At 47.0% G+C, this 13646-nt stretch overlaps 1 protein-coding gene across 1 annotated transcript in view; it reads right to left on the bottom strand.

Moving 5' to 3' along the window:
- LOC130274357 (fibrocystin-L-like) overlaps window positions 1-13646 on the bottom strand; it is a 352807-nt gene that overhangs the window by 305334 nt on the left and 33827 nt on the right. The window contains exon 2 of the mRNA XM_056522609.1: window positions 1326-1406. The gene's annotated coding sequence lies outside the window, so the exon portion shown is untranslated. The remainder of the gene's footprint in view (window positions 1-1325; window positions 1407-13646) is intronic.

The raw sequence follows: 13646 nt of genomic DNA, 5'->3' as shown, positions 1-13646 counted from the left end.
CCAAGCTGCCTGAATTTTCTGAAGCATCTTATCACCTAATTTTTCAGCCCAATTGAGTTTTTTTTGCTCCACAAATCTTCTGCTGCTCAGAATTGTGTGACAAAGTGCAATTTAGGGTTTAATCCCTGGATTTCTTTTTTTTGTGGTGCTGCACTGTTGGGTCCTGCTGCTGTTCAGAAATAAGTCATATTAGTGTGGACTTTAGTGCCTTTTTACAATTTTTCACCTGTTACTCTGTCTCTGTGCTAAAGTAAGTGTAATACCACACGTTATACACCTGCCGGTGTATTAAAGAAAAAAAAGTTTTTCCTGCGTACAAATACGCTTTTTCAGTGGCCTTATCATTGCAAAGGGCCTACATACAAACAAATAGCGTACCATATACCACCTTTTTTTCTGTCTCTGTGCTAAATTCAGTGTTATACCACACGTTATACACCTGCCGGTGTATTAAATTAAAAAAAAGGTTTTCCTGCGTACAAATACGCTTAACAGTGGCCTTATCATTGCAAAGGGCCTGAATACAAGCAAATAGCGTACCATATACTACCTTTTTTTCTGTCTCTGTGCTAAATTAAGTGTTATACCACACGTTATACACCTGCCGGTGTATTAAAGAAAAAAAAGGTTTTCCTGCGTACAAATACGCTTTTTCAGTGGCCTTATCATTTCAAAGGGCTTACATACAAGCAAATAGTGTACCATATACTACCTTTTTTTCTGTCTCTGTGCTAAATTCAGTGTTATACCACACGTTATACACCTGCCGTGTATTAAAGAAAAAAAAAAAGTTTTTCCTGTGTACAAATACCCTTAACAGTGCGCTCATCATTGCAAAGGGCATACATAGAACCAAGTAGTGTACTATTTACTACCTGTCATTCTGTCTCTGTGCTAAATTCAGTGCTATTCCATACATTAGTATACACCTGCTGGCAGGGGCGGATCCAGAGTCGAGTCTCGGGAGGGGCACTATTAGAGTATTTTGTGTTGGCGGACAGAAAACAAGATGTTGCTCACGGAACTTGCAATATTATTAAATGTATCATACAGTCCTAACCTTGTTTAAGACTCTTAGGCCATGTTCACATGTCAGAATGGGAAAGTGCTAAAGAGGTTTTTACCATTTAAAACTACAGCTCCCAGTATGACCTAAGCAGTGGTAAGGGGATGCTGGGAGTTGTTGTTTCACCCATCATTACTGCAGAACTTACAAGTGACTCCAGCTCTGATAGGACACAGTAAGGAGAACACAGAATGATATCAGTGACTACAGGTGACGTCTTCTCTATAGTCTTTCCTTATCTAATTCAGATGCTACATACCGCCAGGAATTGTTCCAGCTATATTTTCTCTCAGCAGAACTTGACGCCCAGATGGTTTCTATGTCAGCGGATTCTGATCCTCTATATGAAAACAATAATTATTATAATACTGCCAAACACTGTATTCTTCTAATACAATACAGCCACACACCCTCTAAATATAATTCTGACACACTGTACCTCCTGAATATACAACACACTGTACCCTCTGAATATAATACCGCCACACACCGTACCCTCTGTATATACTACTATCACACACTGCACCCTCTGAATATAATATTATCACACACTGCACTCTCTGAATATAATACTACCACACACTGTGCCCTCTAAATTTAATACTACCACACACTGCACTCTGTGAATATAACTTGCTGTGCAGTGCACCCTCTGAATAAAATACCCAAATGTTTTGTGGCCCATAAAAAACATACCACCCCAGAAATTCCTCATCATATACACTATACTTCTGAAATACAAAACACTCTGTGCCTTCACATATAGTAATAATGCCCCATCTTGTGCCCTTACATATAATAATTATGACCCGTCCTGTTCCCCCCACATAATAATAATGCCCTCTGTCCTGTGCCCCTAACATATATTGCCCCCTGTGCTGTGCCCTTCACATATAATGCCCCCATTCTTTGCCCCTCACATATAATGCCCCCATCATGCGCCCCTCACATATAATGCCCTGTGCTGTGCCCTTCACATTTAATGCCCCTGTTCTTTGCCCCTCATATATAATGCCCCCATCATGCGCCCCTCACATATAATGCCCCCTGTGCTGTGCCCCTCACATATAATGCCCCCTGTGCTGTGCCCCTCACATATAATGCCCCCATCCTGTTCCCTGAGGGGGCATTATATGTGAGGGGCACAGCATAGGGGGCATTTTATGTTTGGGGCACATGACAGTAGCATTATTTGTGAGGGGCACAGCACAGGGCGCATTATATGTGAGGGGCGTTTGACGGGGGCATTATATGTGAAGGGCGCATGATGGGGGCATTATATATGAGGGGTGCATGATGGGGGCATTATATGTGAAGGGTGCATGATGGGGGCATTATATATGAGGGGTGCATTATGGGGCATTATATGTGAGGGGCACAGCACAGGGGGCATTATATGTGTGGGGCAAAGCACGGGGCATTATATGTGTGGAGCACAGCACAGGTGGCATTATATGTGTGGAGCACAGCACAGGGGGCATTATATGAAATAATGCCTCCTGTGCTGTGCCCCTCACATATAATGGCCCCTGTGCTGTGCCCCTCACATATAATGCCCCCTGTGCTGTGCTCCACACATATAATTTATATGTGTGGGGCACAGCACAGGGGGCATTATATGTGAGGGGCACAGCACAGGGGGCATTATTTGTGAGGGGCACAGCACAGGGGGCATTATATGTGAGGGGCACAGCACAGGAGGCATTATTTCATATAATGCCCCCTGTACTGTGTGCCACACATATAATGCCCCCTGTGCTGTGCCCCTCACATATAATGCCCCCTGTGCTGTGCCCCCCACATATAATTTATATGTGTGGGACACAGCACAGGGGGCATTATATGTGAGGGGCATAGCACAGGAGGCATTATTTCATATAATGCCCCCTGTGCTGTGCCCCTCACATATAATGCCCCCTGTGCTATGCCCCTCACATATAATGCCCCCTGTGCTGTGCCCCACACATATAATTTATATGTGTGGGACACAGCACAGGGGGCATTATATGTTAGGGGCACAGCACAGGGGGGCCCCCTGCCATGTGCTCTTCCCATATAATGCCCCCTGTGCTTTGCCCTGTAGCCCCTCACATTAAATATTCCCTTTTCCCAAGTTTTTAAATCCCCCTCCCCCTCCTCCTGTACGATATAGTTCACCCAATCCCCTGGGCCCTGAGCATACTCTTCAGTACTTACAGTATGCGGGCTGCGGGGACAGGATCTCCGGGCATCGGCGCGATGATGTGACGTCATCGCGCCAGCCTCTAGTGGATCGCGTCCTCGCAGCTCACCCACTGTGTAATCACAGCATGTGAAAGTTAGTGAATGGTGGAGCAGGAGCTTACAGCTTCGGCTCCACCATGCAAGGTGGTGGGGCGGGTGCTGCATGCTGCAATCTCGGGGGGGGGGGGGGGGGAGGGGGGGGCAATTTCCCCGTTGTCCCCCCCTGGATCCGCCACTGCCTGCTGGTGTATTTAAAAAAACAAAAAGTGTTTTTTCTGCATAGAAATACGCATACCAGTGCGCTCATCATTGCAAAGGGCATACATACAACAAAGGAGTGTACTATTTAGTAACTGTTATTCTGTCTAGGGCCTATATACTTTGAATGGACAGCCGTAAGTAATCGCCTGCTGCTGTTCTATACCCTCATAAACGCACTAAGTATGTCAGGCAGGGAAGTGCCAGGACGTGCACAGAGAAGGGGCAGAGGCCTACATATGTCAGGCAGAGTTGGCAGCAGACTTGGGGCGAGTGGCAGCAGGAGTCGCAGCAATAGGCCTGAGCTCCCGTTAACACCCAGCCGTCGTGTTGTCGACCCATCTCTCCTCGTCAATTGGTTTGCACACTCATCCCCATCATCACAAGCGACATCTGACAACCCCAGTCAAGAGTCGGTGGGTTCCTCAGACACAACCCTCAGTTGGCATGGCCCGGGAGCAGTCCCTGTAATCCCATTGCCTTTGTCCTATGCTGTTCCCTCTCCCAAAGAAGTATCTCATGCTTTGGGTTCAGCTCCACTCTTTAGTGAGGACGATGTAATAGAGGACAGTCAGCATCTAATGGGCAGCCAAGAATGTGAGGAGACATGCGTCCCTTGCTCCGCAAGGCGGGCAAGTATTGATGCAGAGAGTGACGTGGGAGGCGGTGTTTCAATTGTTCAGGGTCCTGAGGCAGACACTGTTGTGGAACACAAGGAGGACATCAGTGACGTGCACACATCTTTTGATGAGGATGAAGCCGATCGCAATTGGGAGCCAGGTGCGGAAGCCGGGGCTTCATCATCAGGAGAAGAGATTTGCTCTTTGTCTATGAGGCAGCAAGGCGGTAGCACGGTTGGCAATCAGCGTGGTGGTGGCAGTAGTGGAAATTCAGGAGCCAAACGTGCCAGGGGGAGACCACCTGCTTCGCGGCAAACTACCATTCAGGGAGGTAGTGGAACAGGGGTTCCTGGAGACGGTGCCAATAGCAGTGAAATAGTGCGAACTGCGGGTGGGAAAATCAGCTACTCTGCGGTGTGGTTGTTCTTCATAAAGAATCCGGAGGACCTTAGCGTAGTCACATGCAAAATCTGTTGGCAGAAAGTGAAACGTGGCCAGGGTCCCAATCTCGGCACCACGGCCCTGCGTCAACACATGATTCGCCACCATAAAGCGGCCTGGGATATCCGTGGCTCCGAGGTAGTGGTTCAGCCTGCTGCATCACCCAGTGGCCATCCGCTCCCTCCGTCATCCAGCCAAGGCTCCACCACCTCAGCCGAAGGGAGCATTGTGTCAAACCCTCCTTCTTGCGCTCCTGCTTCTTCCGCTCGTAGTCAGCCATTCCGCCAACAATCGATCGGCGAAGCCATGTCCAAGAGACAACAGTATGCGCCCACTCATCCAACGGCGCAGAAGTTGAATGTGCTCCTGTCCAAGTTGCTGGTGTTGCAGTCCCTCCCTTTCCAACTGGTGGACTCTGCAGCTTTCAGGGAATTGATAGCTTGTGCCGAGCCGAGGTGGAGAGTCCCAAGCCCTCATTTCTTTGCGAAGAAGGCAGTACCAGCCCTGCATAAGTTTGTACAATAGAAGGTGGGACAGTCCTTGAGCCTGTCGGTGTGTTCAAAAGGGCACGGCAGCACCGACGTGTGGAGCTGTAACTACGGGCAGGGACAATACATGTCTTTTACGGCCCACTGGGTAAATGTTGTTCCTGCACAGCCACAACAGCAACTGGGACAGGTCACACCGCTTCCTCCTCCACGCTCTCGCTCCCAGGCAGTTGGTCCTTTTACAGTGTGCACCTCCTTCTCCTCCCCCGTGTCCTCGGCCTCCACTGCACGTCCAAATCTCAGTGGCCCTTCATCGTACCACATGTGTAGGGCACAGCGGTGTCAAGCCATCCTTCACATGGTTTGCCTTGGCGAACGGAGTCACACAGGGGAGGAACTGCTGAAGTTCATTATGGAAGAAATCCGAGTATGGCTTACTCCACGAAATCTGGAAATGGGAACCATGGTGACCGACAATGGGAAGAACATTGTGGCCGCGCTGCGACAAGGAAGTGTGAAACATTCGCCCTGCATGGCACACGTGTTGAATCTGGTTGTCAAGAAGTTCATCAAGTCTTCACCCCATTTGCAAGACGTCCTGACAAAGGCAAGGAAACTGTGCATGCACTTCAGCCACTCGTACACCGCCAAGCACACTTTGCTTGAGCTGCAGCGTCAGAATGGTATCCCACAACATAGTCTCATTTGTGACGTTGCCACATGTTGGAATTCCACCCTGCATATGTTGGACAGACTATACGAACAAAGAAAAGCCATCACAGATTTTTTAATGATGCAAGCAGATAGGAGTACTCCCCTGTGTAACTTCAATGTGAATGAATGGCAGCTCATACGTGACACCTGCCGTTTGCTGAGGACCTTTGAGGAAGCCACATTTTTTGTTCGTCGCTCGAATTATGCCATGAACGACGTAATTCCACTCCTACATTTACTCAAAAAAATTATTGAAAACATGGCTGGTCACGGCAATGGAGATGTTGCGCCTACATCAGAAGGCTACATGAGTCCTGTGGGGTATGAACTGGAGGAGGATGATAAGGGGCAGAGCGGAGCACAGTTTACGGTGGATGAGATGGCCGGAGTTTCTGGTCATTGGACAGGAAAGGAGGAGCAGGAGCAGCCAGAGGAGCTGGAGGGTTATCATGAGGGAGGCGAGACAGAGGACCCAGACACATCGTGGCAGTATGCAGTGGAGATGGAGGCAGGTAGTCCCAGCGAGTCACTGTCACAAATGGCACGATGCATGCTGAGTTGCTTGCGTAGTGACCCCCGAATTGTCAAAATTTGTCAGCGAGATGACTTCTGGATCTCCACCTCAATAGATCCTCGCTACCGTCCCAGAATGTGGGCCTTTTTTTACACCCACTGAGAAGGAGGACAAACAGACCTACTTCAGGGAGCTTCTACGTAGTCGGTTGGCCGATGCCTATCGGCCACATGGTCCATCCACTCGCAGGTCTGACTCGGGGGGCCCTCTGCGCTCACCTTCCACTGCCACGGCTGCTGGGGAGGGGAGGGGTGGCAGGAGCAGTACCGGCTCAATCAGCAGCAGCAGCCTGAGTCTACAGTCGCTGATGAGTAGCTTCCTTCAGCTGCATAGTGAAGCTACTCATCAGCAGCAGGTGGACATGGAGCAGGACCTAAACCAGCAGGTGGTGGCTTACTGCGACATGACCCTGCCAACTACCGTCGAAGATCCGCTGGACTTCTGGGCAGCCAAACTCGATTTATGGCCGCAACTAGCGGAGTTTGCCCTGGAAAAGCTGTCCTGCCCGGCCAGTAGTGTGCCAGCAGAGCGGGTGTTTAATGCGGCCGGGGCCATAGTCACCCCAAGGTGAATTCGTCTGTCCGCTAAAAATGTGGAGATAATGACGTTTGTCAAGATGTATCAGGGATGGATCAGACAGGATTTCCAGCCACCAATGACAGATGGGTCTGAGTAGATTGACCATGCTCCTACAACAGAATTTTCTCTATTGTGGTTGGTTATGAAACCCTCTGGGGCAGACCTGGGCATTGTACAGCCCGCTTGACACATATGGCCCTTTGATTGGCTCTGACCGGCCCGCGCTGATTGGGGGACAACTATGCTGCCTAATCTGGGGGACAACTATGCTCCTAATCTGGGGGACCTCTATGCTGCCTAATCTGGGGGACAACTATGCTCCTAATCTGGGGAACATCTATGCTGCCTAATCTGGGGGACATCTATGCTGTCTACTCTGGGGGACAAGTATGCTCCTAATCTGGGGGATATCTATAGTGCCTAATCTGGGGGACAACTATGCTCCTAATCTGGGGGACATCTATGCTGCCTACTCTGGGGGACAAGTATGCTCCTAATCTGGGGGACATCTATGCTGCCTAATCTGGGAGACAACTATGCTCCTAATCTGGTGGACATCTATGCTGCCTAATCTGGGGGACAAGTATGCTCCTAATCTGGGGGACATCTATGCTGCCTACTCTGGGGGAAAAGTAGGCTCCTAATCTGGGGGACATCTATGCTGCCTAATCTGGGGGACAAGTATGCTCCTAATCTGGGGGACATCTATGCTGCCTAATCTGGGGGACAACTATGCTCCTAATATGGGGAAAACTGATGCTTCTGGCCTTGGGCCTATAATTTTTTGAAGTTTAACAGTAGCTAAATACATGCTTAATGCAAATGTCAACATTGATCTTTAAATGTAAGGGGTTATAAAACCCTCTTGGGTACTGCGAATGACTGCTCCAGACTCATTTTGTGTCTTTCACAAACTACTTGCCTTCCTGGTGCCTCAGGCCTTGGGCCTATCATTTTTTGAAGTTTAGCAGTAGCTAAATACATGCTTAATGCAAATGTAAACATTGATCTTTAAATGTAAGGGGTTATGAAAACCTCTTGGGTACTGCAAATGCATGCTCCAGACTCATTCTGTGTCTTTCAGGAACTACTTACCTCCCTGGTGCCTCTGGCCTTGGGCCTTACATTTTTGGATGTTTAGCAGTAGCTAAATACATGCTGCCAGGGCCTTCTCCTACCCCGCCTGGGCCGATCCGAGGACCTCACTAACCAACTCACTTACTAATCCAATCGCTTATAGCGACGGGCGGTGTGTACAAAGGGCAGGGACTTAATCAACGCCAGCTTATGACCCTCACTTACTGGTTATTCCTAGTTTTAAGGTTAAATAATTGCAATCCCAGATCCCTATCACGAACTGGTTTCAGCGTGCAACACGCACCTGTCCTTGAAAGATAGAGACACGCTAATCCGTTCAGTGGAGCGCTAGTGCGGCCCAGGACATCTGAGGCCATAACACACCTGCTATTGCTCGATCTCGCAATTGATCGGGCAAGGTAAGGGGTTATTAAAGCCTCTTGGGTACTGCTGAGGCCTACTCCTGACTGCTCCTGGTGCAATGTATGGAGTAATTAAACACTCTTGGGTAGTGTTATTGTTAAATTTACTGGTAATTTTATCAGTAATAAAATAGAATTTTGCAGAATGCTAACCGTTACACAACGGAACGCTTGTTGCGTGTGATTTTTTAATGAAAAATCTGCCCAAAATACGCTGAAATGTCAGACCATGTTGGAGCAGGTCTAAATGCAGTTTAAGCTGTAGACCCTGAAGTCTGAGCACAGAATTTATCAAGGGCTGTGAGACCTTTGATAAATTAGGAGCACAATAGACAGGAGACTACCACATACACTGGTTTATAAGCATACCCAGAATAGACTAGATTAGTAAATGACCCCCATTGTGTGGTTTATTATTTTTGAGAAGAATGTCTTTTGGTGGTCCACCATCCTGCATTATAGAGTCTTCTGAACTGCTGTATATGCGCTTGTTTTAAAAAAAAAAAAAAAAAAGGTATTTTGTCAGACAATTTCAATAAAATTTTTTATTTTTTTTGGGTGGATTGTGAAGCCCGGGTGTGTACTCGTGCATCAGCCAACTCCAGGCTGTGTCCTTCAGGCAATCTATGGGTTCCTGATGCCGCAGAGGAGGGGCCTGGGTCTGGGAATTAAAAATTCTTGGATTGCGGGTGCTACCAAAAAAGATGGACACACCCTAATCTGTTCAGTGGAGTGCGCCTGCAGCCCCGGACATCTTAGGGCACAACACACCTGTTATTGCTCGATCTCAGGAGAAGGGGGGTTCATCATCGGGAGAAGAGAGTTGCAGGTTGCCCTTGAGTCAGCAAGGCGGTAGCACGGTTGGCAGTCAGCATGGTGTGGCAGTAGTGGAAATTCTGGAGCCAAACGTGCCCGGGGGAGACCACCTGCTTCGCGGCAGCTTACCTTTCCGGGAGTTAGCGGGTTACCAGCACAGTCGATGAAAGATAGAGACACGCTAATCCGTTCAGTGGAGCGCGCCTGCGGCCCTGGAAATCTGAGGGCATAACATACCTGGTATTGCTCGATCTCGCAATTGATCGTGCAAAGGTAGGGGGTTATTAAAGCCTCTTGGGTACTGCTGAGGCCTACTCCTGACTGCTCCTGGTGTAATGTATGGGGTAATTAAACACTCTTGGGAAGTGTTTTTTTTTTATTTACTGATAATTTTATCGGTAATAAAATTGAATTTTCCAGAATGCTAATCATTACACAACGGAACGCTTGTCACGTGTGATTTTTTAATGAAAATAAAAAAAAATTTTTAAAAACGGACAGGGATTAACTCTGCTTCATCATTTTGGTCGAAAAAAGTCCTTTGGTAATCTGATCTTTTAGAGACAGATGCGCTTACACACATATTGAATTAGTTTTTGCAAAAAAAATTCTAACATTGTGTGGTTTATTATTTTTGAGAAGAATGTCTTTGGGTGGTCCACCGTCCTGCATTATAGAGTCTTGTGAACTGTTGGATATGCGCTTGTTCTTACACAAAGGTATTTCTTTAAAAAATTCTAAAATGTTGTTGTTTTTTGGAGGGGATTGTGAAACCCGGGTGTGTACTGGTGCATCAGCCAACTCCAGGCTGTGTCCTTCAGGCAATATATGGGTTCCTGATGCCGCAGAGGTGGGGCCTGGGTCTGGAAATTTCTAACTTTTGGATAGCGGGTGCTACCTATGAGAAATCTTTGTCAAAAATTTCATATATTGTGTTGTTTTTTTTGGGGGGGGGATTGTGAAGCCCTGGTGTGTAGTGTACTAGTGCATCAGCCAACTCCACGCTGTGCCATTCAGCCACTAAATGGTCCGCTCTTGCTGCCAACATGTCCACGCTGTGTCATTCAGCCACTATATGGTGTCCTCATGCTGTCAACACCTCCACGCTGTGCCATTCAGCCACTATATGGTTTCCTCATGCTGCCAACACCTTGACGCTGTGCCATTCAGCCACTATATGGTGTCCTCATGCTGCCAACACCTCCACGCTGTGCCATTCAGCCACTATATGGTGTCCTCATGCTGCCAACACCTCCACGCTATGTCATTCAGTCACAATATGGTCTCCTGACACTGATGCCACCACCAGGCTCTGTCATTGTGCTGCTGTGCGGCAGTGATTCTAAGAGCGATGCCGATAATCTGCATGCTATTCTGAATAACAGTATTATTTCACTACCCCAGCACACTCCATATGCGTTTTAGGACACAGCAAAGTGTTCTATACCCCTAAAGATGCTGTATGTAGGCTAGAAATAGCCTTTTTTAATATCGATTCGGAACAAATTCGGATTGAAACAAACTTTTCAGGAAAATTCGGCGAATCGGCCGAATCGAATTTTTGAAAAGGTCGCTCATCTCTAGTCACTAGCTTGAAGTTCTTTCCTCGAGAAGACAGTCATATGCCATTGTGTTTATAGATGTAATTGATGGGACATGTTGACTTGTGCCCCCCTCCCTGAGACTTGTATGCTGCCTGCTTTCAGGTCATAGGACCGACGTTAGCAAATCATTACTTATAGTGATACTTTTACATAGTAATGTGTTTTTTTTCCTCACTCCAATGCTTATTTCCACATGTAGTTGTGTTTATAGATTTAGGTGCTAGAACATGTTGACGCGTACCCCTCCTAAGACTGTATATTGACTGTTCTCGGGTCATATAGCTGACCTCAGCGAACTGTTACCTCTAGAGATACTTTTTCATAGATATGTGTTTGTTCCTCACTCCATTGCTCACTTCCCTCTCCTCGCTCAACAACATATGTATACATACCTATAAGACTATACACTCGCTCCCACCCTTTTGCAGATTTCTTAATACACCAGGTGGCCTGCCCTTTCTGGGAGACACACCTAGCCCTTTGGGAGACGAACACTCCTCTTCTCTTATTATACCTCTTTGCTAACCTTGCCTCACCCCTCTTCCTCCCTTCTACCATCCCCTTATCTACTCTCACTCACCTTATAACATCTCTTGCTATATCTGACCCCCTCCTTTCTTAGACCAACAGGTTCTATCTCATCCTCCTCCCTCTCTATACCTTCTACCCCCCCCCCCACTCCCACCCCTAGCTGGCAAACTAATAACTACCAGAAACAAACGCCTACAAGACGACCTTGACGGTCCAGATATGCCCCTCTTCACACACACAATGCAATATGTTCTCTTTTCTATGTTCTTTACTGGTTTAAAGTTAACCAAGTTGGCAAATGTTGAACTGAGTCGGACCTCTCTGCTAAACGTTTCCTCCCCGCTCCACCTACAGCTACGACCATACATCCAGATCGCGACCAGGGTAACACACGTAAGAACTCCCCCTCACATAGGATCGCCATGGCCAGACTGAAATTAGTATCTTATAATGTTAAGGGACTCCACTCCCCTAATAAACGCAATCCCCCAATAAACGCAATCACATCTGTCTTTACTTAGGAAGGATAGTGCCTCTATCATATTTTTACAGGAGACACACTTTAAAACGAATAAGATTCCTAAAATGTCTACTAATCATTATAATCTTTGGTTTCACAGCACAAGCCCCTCTTCTGCGTCAAGCGGAGTTTCGATTGCCATACATAAAGATGGTAGGCTCGGCGGTGCAGTATACACATATGCAAACCTGTATGCACCTAACAAGGGACAAATTCAATGGCTGCTTTCTACATTAGACAGTCTTCAGTCATTCGCGGAGGGACCCATAGTCCTGGGAGGAGATCTAAATATTACTCTAGACCCACTAAGTGACTCCTCCAGGCGCCGGTCTATCTTCTCATTCAAGGCACTTAGCCGTCTGAACCACAAACTACACGGGCTGGGCCTGGTGGACTCCTGGAGAACACTCCATCCCAATGAGTCTGACTATATATTTTTCTCTGCACCCCATAGATCACACCAAAGATTAGACTTCATATTTATACACTCTAGCTTGTTACCCTTCTTGAACTCTGCCGTGATTGTGGTCACCACCCTCTCAGATCATTCCCCTATTGAAGCCAACATTACGTTTCCAACACTGCCCATCAGAGATGTGACATGGCGTCTTAATGACACCCTTTTGGACTCTCCTGCTGATGTACTGGGTTTGACCTCCCACCTGAAAGAATACTTTTCTCTCAACACCACGCCTGACACATCTCCTATTTTGGTATGGGAAGAACATAAGGCAGTGATGAGGGGTCACCTTATTGCGCTAGGCAGTCGAGTCAAAAAAGATAGATTGCGGAAGATTGATACCCTACTTGACCAGATAGCTGATTTAGAGAGAATACACAAACAGTCTACAGCACAAAAAGCTTATGACCAGTTGACGTCTCTTAGAGACCAACTCAAAGACCTTCTCAACATAAAGAGTGCCAAATCTCTGATGTACATCAAACATAAAATATATGCTTATGGGGATAAAGGGGGTAAAATGATGACAGCTTTACTTAAAAAACAAAGGGAATGATCATTTATCCATAAAATTAAATCACCAGATTGGAAAACACATACGTCCACGCAAGACATAGCAAAAGCATTCACAGAGTACTATTCTTCCTTCTATAACCTTCCCTCTCCATCGATTTCCCCAATAGTCAGGGCCACCTTAATCACCTTTTACTTGGAGAAACTTGACCTTCCCTCTCTCTCTCCCCTGGAGATAGAGCAACTTACAACCCGTGTAACTCAACAAGAGGTCAAAGATATTGTTTATTCATTCCCTGCTGGTAAAAGCCCGGGACCAGATGGGTATACTATCGTATTATAGAAAATTCACGAATAATCTAATACCCTATTTAACTGACGCATGTAACACCCTTTTGGATGGAGGTCGTTTCTCTAAACAATCGTTAGAGGCCCATGTAACTATACTCCCTAAAGAGGGTAAAGATCCAACGCTATGTGCCAGCTACAGACCAATCTCAATTCTTAATTTAGACATAAAAATTTGGGCTAAATTACTGGCAGTGCGCCTGAGTAAAGTTTTGCCCAACCTAATTCATACAGAACAAACGGGCTTTGTGAAGGGAAGGGAGGGTAGGCATAATTTCCTCAGAGTACTTCACGCCATTCAACACGCAAAGGACCATGATGTTCCTCTACTACTGTTGGGGACTGACACCGAGAAGGCATTCAATAGAGTGGCTTGGGATTTTATGAAAAGC

This window comes from Hyla sarda, chromosome 5 (genome assembly GCF_029499605.1).
Source record: "Hyla sarda isolate aHylSar1 chromosome 5, aHylSar1.hap1, whole genome shotgun sequence".
NCBI classification, from domain to species: Eukaryota; Metazoa; Chordata; class Amphibia; order Anura; family Hylidae; genus Hyla; species Hyla sarda.
This window is presented reverse-complemented; position numbering and strand designations above follow the sequence as displayed.